Source organism: Trichosurus vulpecula, chromosome 1 (assembly GCF_011100635.1).
Source record: "Trichosurus vulpecula isolate mTriVul1 chromosome 1, mTriVul1.pri, whole genome shotgun sequence".
Lineage (NCBI taxonomy): Eukaryota > Metazoa > Chordata > Mammalia > Diprotodontia > Phalangeridae > Trichosurus > Trichosurus vulpecula.
The window spans coordinates 542,079,334-542,098,872 of NC_050573.1; the positions used below are offsets into that span (position 1 = coordinate 542,079,334).

General features: G+C 40.5%; 1 long non-coding RNA gene across 1 annotated transcript in view; it reads right to left on the reverse strand.

Moving 5' to 3' along the window:
- LOC118834374 overlaps window positions 1–19,324 on the reverse strand; it is a 134,805-nt gene extending 115,481 nt beyond the window's left edge. The window contains exon 1 of the long non-coding RNA XR_005009349.1: window positions 19,265–19,324. This is a non-coding gene — a long non-coding RNA (uncharacterized LOC118834374). The remainder of the gene's footprint in view (window positions 1–19,264) is intronic.
- Window positions 19,325–19,539: the final 215 nt, after the last annotated feature.

Below are 19,539 nucleotides of genomic sequence, written 5' to 3' on the forward strand. Positions count from 1 at the left end.
TGCCTCAAAAGAATGAAATTCATCCTAGGAAGCTGCTCCAATGCCCTAAAAATTGGAGGAGGAAAAAAATGGTGTTCTTAAAGTAAAATATTTGGTTTACTAACTTATTTACAAAAAAATCAAAAGAGAAAAAGAGAACAGTGTATTTTTCACAACTCAATGAAAGTGGAAAAGAATGCAGACATGTCAAAGTCTATAAAAATACAATGCCTGGAATAGTTTTCTGAAACCAGTACAATGTGGTTTAACTTAGGTAAATTTGATTTACAACTGAATTTGTACATACACACACAGCAACCACAACAACAACAAGAAAATAGCCCTATAACATTCCAGAATATGAGGAAAGCAGTTCCCCAAATCTCAATGAGGAAATTCAACAGCAATTCAATTGAATGTGTTACTTCATTTCCAAGAGAACAACACTGGAATGCCATCTATGAGGGAGAGCCAGCCTTTGGCAGTGAATACTCCTAGGCCTCTCCAAATGAATTCTTTAGCTCCTCCAAGTCCTACAATATGCCTAGGCAAAAATCACTTCCCTTCCTAGCTCTACTTCCTCATTTGAATTTGTTACTGTGCTGTGACCCTGGGCCACTAATTCAGCCTTCATATCCCAGGTAGGAAGCTATGATCCAACTTCCTAGAGAGAATTCTGAACCCATATTAACAGGCAACTTGTAAATGGGACTGGAGCATGATCAGCCTGTTTATTGGGACCAGCTTTCACAACTGGTAACATTCATTAGGGCCAAGGGGGGAGTGCAGAGGGCCTGGATGACAAGTCTTCACTGCCAAAGGAAACTGGCACCTTTGTGACCAAACTTGATCAATGGGTTTCAAAGTATCACTGTTCTATGCCTGGAATGTGGAAGGCACAGACTCCCCTGGTGTACACCTGCTCTGTAGTCTATACTTCATCCCCTATACCCTAGGATCCAGTGACATTAGCTTCCTTACTATTTCTCCCACTTCCCAACTCCAAGTATTTTCTTTTTTAAAAATATTTTATTTTCCCCCCAATTACATGTCAAAACAATTTAAACATTCAATTTCAAAACAAGTTTTGAGTTCCACATTCTAGCCCTTTCTCCCTCCCTCCTGTCTCCTCTCCCTGAGATTGTAAGCAATCTGATCTAGGTTATACATCCAAGTCCAAATATTTTCAACTGTCAACCCTCTCATTAGATTGGGGGATCCCTGAAAGCATTTCTTTGTATTCCCAGTGATTAGCACTGTGCCTGCTACATGGTTGTGGTTCTGTTTCGTCTGACTTTTTGGGATCCCATTTGGGGTTTTCTTGGCAAAGATACTAGAGTGGTTTTCCATTTCCTTCTCCAGCTGATTTTACAGATGAAGTGATTTGCTCAAGGCCATGTAGCTAGTAAGTGTCCCAGGACAGATTTGAACTCAGCAACTTCAGTCTTCCTGACTCCTGGCATGCTATCCACTTTGTCACCTGCCTGCCCTACCTGGCACTTGATAGGTGCTTAATAAAAGTTTACTGATTGACAACAAACCTATGCATCTCTAAAGATCTATATGATTCAGAACCAGACATTTCTGAATAACACCCTCCAAACTTCTTACTTGTGGCCATGATCTTCAATGATATTCAGTCACCACCCCCTTCAGACTTTTTTTTCTTCCCAATTCTCTGTCTTTCCCTTTTCCTGACACTGGCTGTAGTTCTCAAGCAGGCAGTTTCTATAAATGATTGTGGGTTAGTGATGAAATACTCAACTTTGGAAAATGCCTCAGACACATAATGCAGGCACACTAGTGATCCATGTAGATGTTTCACACCACTGAAAAGCATTCTTTGGAAAATGTGCCTTCAGGAAGACCTCTTTCTGCGCACCACCATAGTGGCTGACATAAGCAGGCCAGTCTTGTCAGGATTTTGCCCTTGGATGAAGAATTTTGGGTGGTTTATAATCTCCAAATTCACACTTTCCTTGTTCTCTGGGGCCAGCAAAAACAAAGCTTGTCAGCTGATGAGGTCAGTTCCATCTGATTGTCTAGATGGATGCTTTATTGATATCTGAAAGCCAGTAAGATGGGAGTTCTACATTATTATGGATTTTAGCCACCCAAGTTATGTCTATTGCAGGCTCAAACACCTAGGTATGGTCCTATATCCCAGATCAACAACACTGACAGTGGCATCTATCAATCTATCTTTCAATGGCTTTTCAAGGTATGAAGAAATGAAGTCTCCCCTTTTAGCAGTCAAGCCCATAAGCTATAATCCTTTCCCATGCCCAGAGTCTCCTTTATCCATGTGCATTTTTGAGGAATGACCCAAGTACCATTTAACTCTTTTTATTTCCTCTTCATCTTCATCATCTCCATCCATAATGCCCACCCACTCATCAAAAATATCAGTGGAGAAAACACTTTTGGGAATATTCCAAAGAAAATCCTTTATCAGAGAAAAGGAGAAAACAAAAATGCTTTTAGGCATCCTGTTTATAACAGAGTATTTAAACATAATAAAATCTGTAGAGAAAGGACTTTGTGGCCAGCTCAGTGGACATACTTCCTCTCCTGTTTCCCTCTCTCCATCAAGCACCCTAAACTCAAGAGGGGCATTTAAATTTCAGGTTTCTGACAGGACTGACGTGAATAAATAGAAGTATGCATTACTGTTTCATTTTTTCCCAGATGGAAATTGTGTCTAATCAGGACTTGAATTGTCATCTGGGGAGATGAACACAGCTTTGCAGGAAACCCTACTAAAAAGCACCTTAGCAGACTATCCTACTAGGAATGTCTGGTTGTAAGGCTACTTATTTTTACTACTGCCTCATTTTTCCCAACAGAAGCAATACACATGGATTATAGCTCTCCCCTCCCCACCTCCCTTGTCTTTTCAATATTAGACATTGGTGATTAAACCCCTTCAGTTTTTGCTCCCTTACCAGGATTCTGTGAGCACTACAAGGCAAAATACTTGGGGCAAGCCTTGGATAGAAAGGTGCTAAATAAAAATATAATATGAAGGCTGCCCCTCCTGACTTTGAAGGAGCTCCTCTATGGAGTGAAAAGCTTAGAGAATTAGCTCTATTCTCTCTCTCTCTCTCTCTCTTTCAAAAAACAATACAGAAGATTGGCTTGGAAGGGTGAAGTATTAAATACACACACACACACACACACACACACAGCCATCAACACCACCTGCATATTTCCTACTGCATGTCCTCTAATTTACTACAATCTTGTGCCTCAGACTTGGAACCTGAATAGGCACATCTGTCAAAGTCACAGAAAAAAAAAGGGAAAATTACATGCTTATAATTGGAAGATCCATGACTGGACCTCAATCTACTTCATGCACTTGAGCACAAACAAGGCCAGTGGAAGTGCTGGCTGACTAAGGGGTGGCCTGGAAAATTGACAGCACTTCCTAAAGTACAGGTGGTGAGGAAAAACACTCAGGCCTATTCATTCATGGCACCTAGACTCTCCAGTGCTAGCCTGAGCAGTTGCTGTCACATTGCTTTGTTCAGATGTAAACCAGATAATGCTATCAAGGGTGTCCTGGAATACTGCTCACAGTATTCTTTGCTTCCACCCTGGTACTTTTTTCCTAGTAATGACAATCTCAAGAAAAATCATTGAAGCTTTACTGAATCCATGGCCTAGTAGGAAGAAGGGATGGTTTAAAGCAGAGGGGTCAAACACAGCTTGTGAAGCTGGCCACAGCACTTCCAAGTGTAGCACAAATCATATTAAAATGTAATTGAGAAATGTTAACAAAACAAACTAAAATACAATGAAATATAGATAATACGTAGTTTTCTATATCAACATGCAGCCTGCAGGGATCTTTATGCATGGTTTAGTGGCCTTTGTTTCCATTTGAGTTTGACAAGACTAGTTTGCAGTATCCAAGAGGTCTTCTTGGTATGCCCTCCAACCTCTTTCTGGGCCTTCAGAAAGGACTCCCATTCCTGATTGTCAGGTCATGGGGACCAAGTTCCCTAGCAACTGTATGAAGAGGTCAGGGAACTTTTAGAAGAGGTCAAGGAACTATATGCCTTTAGGGGTGCTCAAGACCCCAAAATACCGACGTGCTGGCTCCTGCTTGAAAGAATTCGACTCAAGCCTTCTCACAGCCAAAGAAAGAGAAAGTTTATTATACATTCGATATAACGGGTTGTCTTGAGAATTTTCATCCTTTGTGATGCTTGCTTTCACAACAGGTCCAGATTTCATCGGAAGCAGTTGGAATCTGAGCACCTTCATGGAGGCAAGATGATACTTATATACACAAAGATTGTGGGAGGGGATCTAGGGTGGTGTTTCAACAATCTGGCTAGCAGCTGTGTGGGGGTGAAAGACCAACACACGCCCAACAACAAGAATGTGGCCAAAGCCCAGGTGCTTTTGATCTGCTTTACTAAGAAAAGCAAAAATAAGGGGTTGACAATCTCACTTTAATCCAGCATAGAAATACCATTGACTTAATTCAGGGGAAAAAGACAGCACCCTGAACTTCAGAGCAAATACAGACAAATTACAAACATCAACAGACAGACCTGCATGGGGTGGATAATTGTGAAGACTTCACAGGGTATGTCTAATGGAGAGGTTTTAGGATTTGGCCTTGTAATTTTGGGAAGGCATGCCCTTCCCCCCCTCTCTCTCAGATGTTAGAAGATAATGAACTTCCTGTGAGCTATTTGTTCTCTGCTCTGGGAAGGGTCTCTCCTTCCCCCATCCCATTTCTCCTCCTAGTCTTTCAGACGCCACCTTGGCAGCTGAGTTCTGATAGGGAAAAACCTGAATGAACCGGATCAATCTTGGTCCTCTGTGTAGTTTTCACGCCTAGACTGTAAGCCCGCCTCCCAGCCAATGGTGAGAAAGGATAGAGGTGGGTGGGAATTTTTTCATTAAGATTATAAATTAAGGCAAGTTACCTTTTACCTCGCCTCCTCCCTTATGGAGGTGTGTCCAAATCTTGCAAGGTTTGTAGAATAAAGTTACTTTGTTTCTCTTAAAGATGTCTCTCCTATTATTTAAAACTTCTGTCCCATACAGATTTGGAGGTCCCACCGAGATTTGCACTCCATGTGGGCAGGCACCTGGCTTAGGGCTTAGCCAGCTCACACCGGAGATTTCTCCAACTAGCTGAGCGCTGGAGGGCAGGCCTGGTCTCACTGGGAAGTCACAAACTCGGCAGAGAGGAACTCAGAGAAGCAAAGTAAAAAGGGGGAAATTTGAGTGCACTATGAGCTGAGTGGAAATCGGCTAGCCGTGAAATTTTCAGTCACGAACAGTCATACGCCGTGTGACCGAGGGTAAGTCCTCAGTGTCCACTGTCTTTGTGATTCAAGAGTGTCGACTGACAGATTTAAGGACTCTGAGAAGACACTCGGGGACTAAGCTAAGATCGTGAGGTCTTAGGAAAAACCAAACCACCTGGCCTTGGAGTGCCAGGGGATTGGAATTTGTGGGGTTTCTAACCCGGAGGCAAGGGTGACCTGTCTTGTGTAAATTGCTTGCAAAAGCAGCGCTTGGACGGCCCTAATGTGCTGTACCAAAGTAGAAAGGAATGGCCATAGAAAGAGCTCTTAATTTAACTCAGGTGGGGAAAATGGGTTTCCCCCCGGCAATGTTGGAAGTGGGCCTGAATTCGAATTCGAAATTGTTCATGTGAAACGTACTAATGTTTTGTCTGTGTTTTTCTGTTCTATGTTCAGGTAAAAATGTTTAACTCTAGGAGACTGAAATGGGCTCCTTTGGTATGCTAAGGAATCAGAGCTGAAACTGCCAGCCGGGAGGGCTGGGGGCTCTGAATTAAGGGTCAGTTAGATTCTAAAGGAAAAATCTGTGTATTTTGTATTGAGTTAGCCTATCTAACATCAGGCAAGTGTTTAAACTGTAGAGGAGAGTAAAGGGGTCTGTATGAGAAAATTGGGTGACCACTTTAGAGGTTCAGTGGTCTGCTTAGGATGTGATTAAAATTGTTGGTCATTTTAACCTTTAAGTTTTGTTTTTTTTTTTAATTTTTTTTTTCTTTATTTTTAGTTTACCACACACGGTTCTACATAGTTTTGAGTTCCAGTTTTTCTCCCCTCCCTCCCCCCTCCCTCCCCAAGACGGCATGAAGTCTCATATAACTGTCATGTATAACTTCGCATTGAATTAATTTATGCTCTAGTCAAGTCGTGGAGAAGAATTTTGACCAATGCAATGAATCATGAGAAAAAAGAAACAGAACCAAAAAACAAAAACAAAAACAAAAAAAAAAAACAAAAAAAACCCCCAAAAACAAAAACAAAAGAGAAGCAGAAAAGGCGAGCATGTAGTGTGCCTCAGTCTGTATTCAAACTTCGCAGTTCTTTCTCTGAATGAAGATAGCATTCTCCATCGTGAGTCCCCTGGAGTTGTCCTTGCCCCTTTAGGTTGCTGAGAGAAGTGCAGTATGTCAGGGTTGGTCCTCACGGAATCCACATATCTGTGGCTGTGCACAACGTTCTCCTGGCTCTGCTCCGCTCACTCAGCATTATGTCGTGTAGGTTTTTCCAGGTTGTTATGAAGTCTGCATCATCCCCATTTCTTATGGCACAATAGTATTCCATCACCTTCATATACCACAGCTTGTTCAGCCATTCCCCAATTGAAGGGCATCCCTTTGCTTTCCAATTCTTGGCTACCACAAAGAGAGCTGCTATAAATATTCTTGTACATATGGGTCCTTTTCCCGCTTGCGTGATTTCTTTGGGATACAACCCTAGAAGTGGTATTACTGGGTCAAAGGGTATGAACATTTCTATAGCCCTTTGGGCATAGTTCCACACCGCCCTCCAAAATGGCTGGATCAGCTCGCAACTCCACCAGCAATGCAACAATGTACCAATTTCCCCACATCCTTTCCAGCATTTATCATTCTCCTGATTTGTTATTTTAGCCAATCTGACAGGAGAGATGTGGTATCTAAGAGCTGTTTTGATTTGCATTTCTCTAATCAGCAGCGATCCAGAGCATTTTTCCATATGCCTATAGATAGCTTTAATTTCTTCCTCTGAAAACTGCCTGTTCATATCCTTTGACCATTTCTCAATTGGGGAATGGCTTCTATTCCTATATATTTGGCTTAGCTCCCTGTATATTTTAGAGATGAGGCCTTTATCAGAGATACTAGTTGCAAAGATTTTCTCCCAATTTTCTGCTTCCCTCCTAATTCTTGTTGCATTGGCTTTTTGTGTACAAAAACATTTCAATTTGACATAATCAAAATTATCCATTTGGCATTTTGTAATGCTCTCTATCTCTTGTTGGGTCATGAATTCTTTACTTTTCCACAAATCTGATAAGTAAACTATTCCTTGCTTTTCCAAATTACTTAGAGTATCAACTTTTACTCCTAAATCATGAACCCATTTTGACTTTATTTTGGTATATGGTGTAAGATATTGGTCTATGCCCAGTTATTGCCCTACCATTTTCCAATTTTCCCAACAGTTTTTGTGAGATAGTGAATTATTAGCCCAGAAACTGGCTTCTTTGGGTTTATCAAAGAGTAGATTGCTAAACTTGTTGATTTCACCTACTTGTGTACCTATCCTATTCCACTGATCCACACCCCTGTTTCTTAACCAGTACCAGGCAGTTTTGATGACTGCTGCTGTGTAGTACAGTTTAATATCTGGTGTGGCTAAACCACCATCTCTAGCGTGTCTTTTCATTAATATCCTAGATACTCTAGACCTCTTGTTTTTCCAAATGAATTTTGTTATTATTTTGTCCAGCTCAGTAAAAAAATTTTTTGGTAGTTCGATTGGTATGGCACTGAATAGATAGATTAATTTAGGTAGAATTGTCATTTTTATTATATTAGCTCGGCCTAACCATGAGCAACTGATATTTCTCCATTTATTTAGATCTGATTTTATTCGCGTGAAAAGTGTTTCATAGTTATGTTCATATAGGCCCTGGGTTTGTCTTGGCAAATAGACTCCCAAATATTTTATACTGCCTTCAGTAACTTTGAATGGAATTTCTCTTTCTATCTCTTGCTGTTGGACTTTGTCAGTAATGTATAGGAATGCTGAGGATTTATGTGGGTTTATTTTATATCCTGCAACTTTGCTAAAGTTGTTTATTATTTCAAGTAGTTTTTTACTTGATTCTCTAGGATTCTCTAGATAAATCATCATATCATCTGCAAAAAGTGATAATTTAGTTTCTTCTTTTCCTATTCTAATTCCTTCAATTTCTTTTTCTTCTCTTATTGCTACAGCTAATGTTTCTAGAACCAAATTGAATAATAGGGGTGATAATGGACATCCTTGTTTCACCCCTGATCTTATTGGGAATGCATCTAGTTTATCCCCATTACAAATAATGCTTGTTGATGGTTTTAGGTAGATGCTATTTATAATTTTGAGGAAGGTTCCACTTATTCCTGTGCTTTCTAGTGTTTTTAATAGGAATGGGTGTTGTACTTTGTCAAAGGCTTTTTCTGCGTCTATTGAGATGATCATATGGTTTTTGCTAGTTTTGTTGTTGATATGGTCAATTATGCTAATAGTTTTCCTAATATTGAACCAGCCTTGCATTCCTGGAATAAATCCTACCTGGTCATGGTGTATTATTCTCGTAATGAGTTGCTGCAATCTTTTTGCTAATATTTTATTTAAAATTTTTGCATCAATATTCATTAGAGAAATTGGTCTATAATTTTCTTTCTCTGTTTTAACTCTACCTGGTTTGGGTATTAGTACCATATTTGTGTCATAAAAAGAATTTGGTAGGACTCCTTCTTCACCTATTTTCCCAAATAGTCTACAAAGTATTGGAATTAGTTGTTCTTTAAATGTTTGATAGAATTCACATGTAAAACCATCTGGCCCTGGAGATTTTTTCCTAGGGAGTTCGTTGATGGCCTGCTCAATTTCTTTTTCTGATATGGGGTCATTAAGAAATTTCACTTCCTTCTCTGTTAGTCTGGGCAGTTTATGTTTTTGTAGATATTCATCCATATCTCTAAGGTTGTCAAATTTATGGGCATACAGTTGGGCAAAATAATTCCTAATTATTGTTTTGATTTCCTCTTCATTAGAGATGACCTCACCCTTTTAATTTTTGATACTGGTAATTTGATTTTCTTCTTTCTTTTTTTTAATCAAATTGGCCAAAGGTTTGTCAATTTTATTGGTTTTTTCATAAAACCAGCTCTTTGTTTTATTTATTAATTCAATAGTTTTCTTGGTTTCAATTTTATTAATCTCTCCTTTGATTTTCAGTATTTCTAATTTGGTATTTAATTGGGGGTTTTCAATTTGCTCTTTTTCTAGCTTTTTCAGCTGTCTGCCCAGATCATTGATCTCCTCTTTCCCTATTTTATTCATGTAGGCATTTAGAGATATAAAACTTCCCCTAAGAACTGCTTTTGCTGCATCCCATAAGTTTTGGTATGTTGTTTCATTATTGTCATTCTCTTGAATGAAATTATTAATTGTTTCTCTGATTTGATCTTTGGCCCACTCAGTCTTTAGAATTAAATTATTTAGTTTCCAATTAGTTTTTAGCTTATTTTTCCATGGTACTTTATTAAAAATGATTCTTATTGCATCATGATCTGAAAAGGATGCATTGACTACTTCTGCTTTTCTGCACTGGATTGTGAGGTTTTTATGCCCTAGTACATGGTCAATTTTTGAGTATGTGCCATGTACTTTTGAGAAGAAAGTATATTCCTTTTTATCCCCATTCAGTTTTCTCCAGAGGTCTATCATATGTGCCTTTTCTAAAATTCTGTTTACCTCCTTAACTTTTTTCTTATTTATTTTGAGGTTAGATTTATCAAGTTCAGAAAGGGGGAGGTTGAGGTCTCCCAATATTATCGTTTTGCTGTCTATTTCTTCCTGTAACTCCCTTAACCTCTCCTCTAAAAATCTGTATGCCTTACCACTTGGTGCATATATGTTAAGCAATGATATTGCTTCATTGTTTATGGTGCCTTTTAGCAGGATATAATGTCCTTCCTTATCTCTTTTAATTAGATCTATCTTTACTTTTGCTTTGTCTGAGATTAGGATTGCTACACCTGCTTTTTTTACTTTAGCTGAGGCACAATATATTTTACTCCAGCCTTTTACCTTAACCCTATGTGTATCCCCCTGTTTCAGATGGGTTTCTTGTAAACAGCATATTGTAGGATTATGGTTTTTAATCCATTCTGCTATCTGCTTCTGTTTTGTGAGAATGTTCATCCCCTGCACGTTCAGGGTTATGATTTCTAGCTGTGTCTTTTTCTCCATCCTAATTCCCCCTGTTTATGCTTTTATTTCTCCCTTTCCCCTTCTCCTCCCCAACAAAGTTTTGCTTTTGACCGCCGCTTTCCTCAGTTAACCCTCCCTCTTTATTCCCCTCCCTTATCTTTCCATTACCCACTTGCTACTTCTCCTCTTCCTTCTGCCCTCCCCCCTCCCTCTTTCCCCCCTTTCCCTCCCACTTCCCATAGGACACGTTAGATTTCTAAACTTATCAGAGTATGTTATTCCCTTCTTGAACTAGATCAGATGACAGTAAAGCTCAAATACTGCTCTTCTCCCTCCCTTCTTTCCCTCTACTATGATATGTTTTTTTTCCACTTCCTTTGGTGTAATTTACCCTTTTCTACAACCTCCTTACCACTTCCCTCATAGCCCTCCCTTTATATCTCTTATTTATATTTTATATCTTTACATCAGTTAATTTATACAGGCATTCACAACCTATGTATATCCCTTTCATTTGTCACAATAGTTGTACCATTCACAAGAATGACTTATATATGTATATGTATATATATATATATATATATATATATATATATACATAAAAAACATACATAAGATGATATAATCCCACATAAAGATGTAAACAACCTAAGCTTATTGGTTAATGAAGTTTGTGGGGTTTTTCCCCCTGGTTACCTTTTTATGTCTCTCTTGAGGTTTGTATTTGGAGATCAAATTTTCCATTGAGTTCTGGCCTTTTCATCAGGAAGGTCTGGAATTCCCTTATTTCATTGAATGACCATCGCCTTGCCTGGAAAATTATGCTTAGTTTTGCTGGGTAGTAGATCCTTGGTTGTAGTCCCAGCTCCTTTGCCCTTCGGAATATCATATTCCAATTTCTCCTGTCTTTTAATGTGGAAGCTGAGAGATCCTGCGTGATCCTGACTGTAGTTCCACGATATGTGAATTGCTTCTTTTTGGCTGCTTGCAGTATTTTGTCCTTGAGTTTATAGCTCTGAAATTTGGCTATAATATTTCTTGGTGTTTTCAGTTTGGGATCTCTTTCAGGGGGTGATCGGTGAATTCTTTCAATGACTATTTTGCCCTCTGGTTCTAGGACCTCTGGGCAGTTGTCTTTGATAATTTCTTCGAAGATACTGTCAAGGCTCCTTTTTTCATCGTGGATTTCCGGTAGACCAATAACTCTCAAATTGTCTCTCCTGGATCTATTTTCCAGGTCAGTTGTTTTGCCAATCAGATATTTCACATTTTTTTCTATTTTTTCATTCTTTACGTTTTGTTTTATTACTTCTTGATGCCTCATAGATTCATTAGCTTCCACTTGCTCAAGTCTAATTTTAAATGAGTTAGTGTTTACATTTTGCTTTTGAGCCTCCGTTTTCAATTGGTTGATTTCACCTCTCAGGGTGTCCTTTTCTCTCTCTAGATTCTGAATCTCCATGGCCATTTCGCCAATCTTATTCTTTAGGGACTTGATTTTATCAGTGGATTTTTTCTCCCTTTTTTCCATATTTTCTTTTAGCTCCCTAATTTGGTTTTTAAAATCCTCTTTTAGCTCTTCCAGCAGTGCTTTTTGGGCTGGAGACCAGATCATATTAGCTTTTGAGGTATCTGATGTATCTACCGTGTCATTGCTATCTTCTTCTATGTCGATATTTTGATCCTGCCTGTCTCCATAAAAAGAATCTATTGTCCTCGGTTTTTTTGTGTTCTTCTTCATGTTGGTTTGCCTTTTGCTGGCTTTACAACGAATTTCTATCTGTGAGTCTCAGGGCTTTCTGTCCCAGCTTTCTTATTCTGGGGGTTGTGAGTCTAGAATTATAACCTTCAGTTTCCTGAGGTGTGGGGGAGGGGTCTGGCTCCCTGGCGTTTCACTCCCTGTGAGTGCTCTCCAGCACTTGCTTTTCAGCAATGGTCTCAGCTGTTTGTTGTTTGAGCTGATGACTGGCGCTTCCCCTGGGGGAGCAAGGTTACGTCTGGGCTCCTGGCTTGGCCCCCTGCCGACTCTTCCCCTCTGGGACTAATGAGCTTCTAGTATTTGTCCTGTGAAGCCCCGCTACTCTCTCCTCTGTTTCAGTTCTCTTTTTTTTTTTTTCCCAAGGAATTCTCTGGGTGAGGGGGGGGAGGGGTTAGAGCCGGTTACCTGGCCATTGAGTCTTCCGGAAGTTCAAGAAGCCGAGTTCCTGGGTTTTGCAAGGGTCAGGACTGGGTGTTTTCGCGGCTGGTGGCGTTGCGCTGCCTCTCGTCGCTCCCAGAGACTGCCGTCCTGTGTTGGGAGGCCTGGGGATCTCTGCCGGTTTCGGGTGCCCAGCTTTCTCCCAGCCCGTCTCCCACATGGATTTCCCGGCCGGCCGCTTCCGCCTTGGTCTGGAGCAGCTCCGCACCGAGCACTCTCCGCGCCTGCAGGTTCGTTCCTCTGGCCTTTCAGACTCTCCCGGCTCGGAAACTGGCCCCACGCAGACTACTCGCGGTTTCTGACTCTCTCAAATCTGCTCAAATTCACTTTTTTATGGGAATCTGACAGACCTTGTGAGAGAGCTCTGGTAAGAGGCTGCCTTCATGCGGCCATCTTGGCTCCGCCCAACCTTTAAGTTTTAAGGTGAAAAGAAAGCAGCTTGGGAAAAGGAAAAGCTGGGTGAGTATGTAATTTATTATTTACTTGAAATGTTAATTTAGGTGGGGGCTTGTTGCTCTTGGCTGCCATGTGCTCCTGGCCGCACCCTTCCCCCATCCTCAACATTGAAAGACTGTGGGGAGCTGAAGCTAAAAGAAACTTGTAACTTGATTGGGAAATAGGGAGTGATGAAAGGTTTTATTGAATCTCTGGGTATTTACTATAAGAAAGATTCTGATTTGTATAATCATTAAGCTTTGGCCACGTAAGGTATTACTGAATTTTGTTTTCAAAGAGATTATATAAAATCATGATTTGAAGCCATCTGCTAATGGCTAGGAATAGGAAAATTAGTATGTCTAAAAGGCTGGCTCCTTTGTTCTCAAAGGGATGCCAGGCCCAAAGTAATTTACCTGTGGCTGAGATCTTCAACTCACCTTTATCAATTCTCCTCAGCAAGTGAAAGGGACTCCCCCTCTCCTGCTGAGGCAGACAAAGGGAGGGGAAACAGAAAATATTTTAGCTTTGTAGAAAGAATGAGTGGGGGAGTTGCAAGAACCATGTGCTCTTAAGGACCACAGGTTATTTTTGGAAGAGAAGTGCCTGCACCCCTTCCCCCTCGAAATCCTTTTAGGCATTTTGTTAGTTGACAGTATGCATAAGATGAAGCTTGGAGAAAGCAGGGTACCAAAGTCAAACCTGGATGGTTCATGAAAGCAGATAATGATATGAAATAAAGTTTTTCTTTTTTTTTAAGTTCATTCATGGCCAGGCAAATATTCCTGATGCTTGGGCCAGAGGTAGTGGGTGTTAAAGAATATACAGCTAAATAAATAAAGTGTATGTAGATATTAATGTATTAATATAGAAATGCCAGAAGTAATAGGATCAATAGTTCCTATACGTGATCTGGAAATGCAGTTGATGTCATCTGAAATTTGTTTCTGTATTTCTAAAATTCAATTTTAACCTGAGTTTGATACATGTGAATTGGGTGCTTTTAAAGGATGTGATGATAATTTGGTAATTTTAAACTGTTATATTTGGTTTAGAAATGTATTTACCTAGACTGAAATGAGTAGTTCAAATTTTACATACATAATAATGTTTAGGGCATTATTACATTTCTATAGTATAAATTTTGTTAAGAGTTGTATTAGTTTAAGAAGTTGGACTATTGCTGTAACCTAAGAAATTATAACTTTCAAGTTTTGTCTGGAAGTTCAATTGAAATTGTTTTTGCTATAAATCAAGTATTTATCCAGAGGCTAGTTTAAGGATAACAGATTTGGGCATAGATACTTTGACAAGATCAAGGGTGCCAGATAATGGGGCGCTAGGCTAGGTTACCTAGCCTAGAGATTTGGGACTAGCAATAATGACAGGCTTATGGCCTCAGGCAAACACCTCATTCAGTGGGACGATTCAAGGGAAGTTCGAGGGGGTTCCCACAGTCTAAATCTCATCACTAATAGAAGAGGGAAGTCATGGGACCTGAGTGTGGAAGTGGCTGCAAACACAGGTTCTTTGATCTGCTTTTCTAAGGAAAGCAATCTCCCTTTACTCAAACATACATATATCAGTCACTTAGTTCAGGGGAGAAAAGATCAGCCCCCTGAATTTCAAGGTAAGTACCAACAGAAATTACAAACATCAACAGACACACCTTGTCTGATTCAAATCACAATTCCTAGTTACCAGAGAAGCACCAATATTTGTCTGGGTTATCAAAGCTGAGGGGCAGTTACGGCTTGCCCAGACTCTCAACACCCTTTGCATGAGTGTGTCTCAAAAGTCAAACAGCAAGCTCCCCTCAATTATATCCTGTTCAGAGCCTGCAGGGCTCTGACCACCCAGGCTGGGTGTGTGAAAGTTCCTCATCCCCAGTATCACATCACATACAATTCAATGACTCTGCATTGTCTTAATCCTGAGAAACACTCCAAGGCAAAAGATTCCATAGTACCTGCCCCATTCAAATAAAGAACAGTGAAAAGTCCCGGTTTGCTGGCCATTACATTTGAAAGGCAAGAATCATTAACGGCACTTAAGAGAAGAACAACCAAAAGCACCTCCCTGATTATCATTATACAAGCCTCTCTGACTTCAATGGCATGAAGTGTTCTCCTCACTGCTGATGGATTAAAGAATACCCCAGAGGGAGAGTTGTGACAGGGGCCAAGAGGGCCGTACAAAGGAATGCTAAGGAGAACAGGGGGAGAGGCTTGTAACAACCAGGAACAGGCCTTCTTACAGCTCTATTCATTGCCCAGGGATTTAACAACCCATAAAGTCAGTCCTCAACAACTGAAATGCCGTCTAGCCAATACGCTGCACAGCCTGAACTCAGTCTTATCAACTTGTCCTTGTTGACATGGGAAAACTGGAAGCTTTGGGAGGTGCCTGAAGTTGTTGTTCAGGTGTCTCCTGGGGTGTCTGACTTCTGTGTGACCCCATTTGGGGTTTTCTTGGCAAAGATACTGGAGTGGTTTGCCATCTCCTCTCTACCTTATTTTTACAAGTGAGGACACTGAGGCAAATAGGGTTAAGTGACTTGCCCAAGGTCACACAGCTAGTAAGGCTCTGAGGCGAGATTTCAACTCAGGAATTGCAGTCTTTTGGACTCCAAGCCGAGCCCTCTATCCCGTTAACCTCCTCTCTACCCTCGAGTATTACCCAGTAGACCTGAAAGTCACTGTGCTTTACAGAAATGGTAAGAGCTAATGCTTTTAGAGAATCTTATGGTTACAAAGAGTCTTCTAGATACCTTATGTCCTTGAATCCTCACAACCATGGGAGGAGGGACAGTGGAATTATGCATATGTGTACACCTAAGTCTTTGTTTTTTTCAGTGCCCGAAATCTATATATATATATATATATATGCAAATCTATTTTTTCTCCTTTCTATGAGAATCAAGACTCTTATATACACTTTGACTTTTCTTGACCTGCATCAGCTGGATCCAGAATTGCTTTACTAGAATAGTGTAAGGAGCTCCTATGTATTCTCTAATGGTTTTTAAAGAGTAATTCCAGCAGCCTTTACAATATTGTTGTAATTTTCCTACAAAAGATTATAGGGTGAACCCTCATACTATGCTGAGGAAACACGAATTTCAGGGAAAAAAGTTTCAGTGGACCCCATTGTTTCACAGCATTACCGCTGATATATTGTCCATTAGTCCTGCCTTGAGATCAGGATTTCCTGCTACAGTCATTTTTTCCAAAGACCAACCTGGTATGACTCAGTGCTAGTGTGCCCAACTCTAGTTTGAGTCTTGATTAACCACTTTAACCACAAATAGTTCACTCATAAGCCCTGTGCTCTGATCAAGTAGTGGTGTCCTTATTTAGAACCAAGAGGCATCAAATGAATGAACCTACTTTGATGCTTCTGGATGTAAAAAATGAGTAACCAGGAAAAAAAAAAGCTTAAGATCTTTAAAATAAAATCTGTAGGTTCACATTCCACTAATTGAACTTCTGGCTCTTGAAGGGGATCAAGACTTACCCTTGAATCCCCAGGCTCCAGCTCCATTTAAATTACGCTTATCTTCAAGTCGTTTGTCCTCCATGCTCAGAGGACCAAAATGACATCATGATGATGAGGTCAAAAGACAGTTTCTGAATGGCTGTGGCTGATCATCCCAATACTAATAAATTACCCTATCCAAATGAGGATAATACTAGCACCTACTTCTCAAGGTTGTTTAGGGAATATTTGTAATGCATTTTGTGAACCTTAAAGAGCTATAGAAATGTTAGCTGTCATCAACATCATTATCATCTTCACCATCATCATCACCCCTGATGAGGGCACAGTCTCTGGGCACCCCCTTGAATCTGGAATACAGTCTCTGGGAGCCCCCTTGAACTGTCCTTGAATCTTCCAACTAGATCCCCTAAGGCCATAAGCCTTACATTATCATTAGGCCCAAATCTTTACCCAGACTCACCCTTTATTGATCTGCTACTTCCCACCCTTAAACCCATTCTCTTGCTTCCTAGACTCTGACCTCATCTTGTCCTCCTTAGACTCCTCCTCAGGACCCTCCCTAAAGTCCTCCTCTACTCACCCCAGACCACCCCTCAATCCCTCCTACAATCTTTGTGTATGTAATCTCCATCCTGCCTCCATGAAGGCGCTCAGATTCAATCTAGCTCAGCTCAGATTGAATCTGGCTTGCTTGTGAAAACAGGCTTCACAAAGGGTGGGATTTCTTAAGACAACCCATCATGGTGAATCCCTAATAAACTTTGTCTTTTCCCTTGACTGAGAAGGCTAGAGTGGAATTCTTTCGGCAGGACCCGGCGTGTAGGTATTTTGGGGTCTCAAGCACCCCTAGAAACCTATGGTTCCATACCATATTCATTTTGCTTAAACCTCTTCACCCCCACCATCATATCTCAACACTTTTCCTTGGCTCTTTTCCTCTGGGGAGATGAATCATATCCAAAAGTCATCATTTCTAGTTCCACCGCCAAAAAAAAGGGAGAGAGAATTCCTGGGAAGGAAAGCATTAGACCAGAAAATGGCTGACATTTTGGCTTTTTCTCTTCCACGTCTGCTGTGTCTACTTCATCTTCCTCAGGTGGCTGACTAGAAGAGCAAGCTTCAGGGTCTCTCTCATGCCCTGGTGTATCAGGTTTCCATACCTTAAGAGGAGCCTGGCTCAGCCCTGTTATACACTCAATTCCTGATTTCAAGTTTCTTAGTTCAAGCTTTCTAATGCTGCTGAAATGCATGTAACTGTCCTCTTGCAACACTACTTCCTCATTTCTGTGGAGCTAATTATTGACTTTATGTGGGATGGGTCTATACAGAACCGCATAACTGATTAGATTCCTCCAAAACACTGACAAGATGCCATAGAATTATGCATGTGGGTATATTGTAATCTGTAAGGAATACTTAGAAGCTCTTATATTAGTTTCTGTTTGAAAAGCAAGGAAGAAATAGCAGACATAGAACAGGACTCACATTGCATTCTTTTTTTTTTTGTATCATCCACAGTACAGTTTTATAGGAAACAGATAAACCATGTATATTCATCACAGTCCATTTGTTAGTAAATAATGACTTGCACGTAAACTCAGTGAATAAGACCAAGTTCAAGGTGTAATCACAAACGTTAGAGAACTAGTCAGAGCTCCTTAAGCCTTCCCTGATGGTCCTTAAACAAATGCCTTCCCCATTTTGGATTACCTCCAGTTATCTTGTATGTATCTTATTTGCATACAGTTGTGCCCATGTCATCTACCCCCTTCAGACTGTAAGCTTCTTGAGAACAGGAGCTCCATTTTACTTTTCTGTACTTAGCATAGTGTTTAGTACTCAAATATGTTTATTGATTGACTGATTCCCTAACTGGGTATAATTCCATTCTTTTCTCATTTCTGCTTTCCATGTATATTTCCTGGAACAGGAATAATAAGCCACTGGCATTTCAGGCCATCTCTACTTCTGTGAAAAGCAAACCCTTGATTGGTGGTACAGTGTCTACCTGGGCCTTCTTTCCCTCAAAACCCCATGTAAAGCAGCCATTGACTCTAGCTGCTGCATATGAAGAATTTCTGAAAGAAGAAATTTTAGAAAAAGAGATTCATTAATTTTACCACCAATTGCTAGGTGATCTTGCGGAAGATCATTGTAAGTGGGATTGGGATGAGTGAGAAAGGAAGAGAATCTCAAAGGCTGAGAACCTTGGGCAAGATGAAGCTTTCTCTGGGCCTTGATTTCCTCTTCTGTAAAGTGGGTGGGACTGGACTAGGTCCTATTTAAGGTCTCTTCCTGTTCTGTAGTGGAAGGGGCCTTCCTTGTGGCTCAAGGAATTCCCGTCTCCTCTTCACATTTGTAAAACGTGAAGGAAAAAAACAAGAGGAAGAAGCCAGTCTGGCAGTGATAGCACGCTGTCTCTGAGCAGTTTTATTATTTCAGAATGAAAACTGAATTTTTTTTTAATTTCAAAGAAATGCAAAAAGTTTGATATTTTGCCTTCTTGGGGAAGTTGTGAAACTTTGAATAAGGATAGGTTTATTTTGATGAACTCATTTTGAATTTATTTTAAAAGTTATTTAAGATGCTCGAGGATGTTGTGTGGATCAGGGAGAGGGGAGGCTCTTAGAAAAGTAGGAGGTTTGGAGACAGGTCCTAGAATATGTTAGGGACACTGCCTGCATGGTGTTTGGTGTCTCAAGGTGGAGGCTTTCAAAGTCTGTGGGTGCCAACTTCAATTATATTTGGGGGAAGGTGTTCTTTATTAATTTTCCCAGAGAATGGAAATCTAATCAAGGTTCCTACAAATGGCCCAAACCTTCAAAATGAAGGAAGCCAGCTGCACCATGCCTGTGCCTGCTAGAAACCCTGGAGCAGGGTGGAAGCCTTTTCCTACCTTTAAGACACATGCTGCCACCAGAATGTTCTTTGTGTCCACCTCAGTGTTGAAGTCCACCTCAGCCCCAGAGTCAAGTTTCTCCTTCAGCTCTCTGCAGGATTTTCTATTCCCAGACAGCCTGAAAATGCCATGGGTGATTTTGATTTAGAAAGGAAAGCATGTCCTGCTGGGAGGTAAAAAAGAACACAAGATAGTCTTTCACACACACTGGCAAGTGAGTATGTTTTGCACTTTCTGGCAAAGACTAGGCCCTTCCTACTAACAGACCTGGC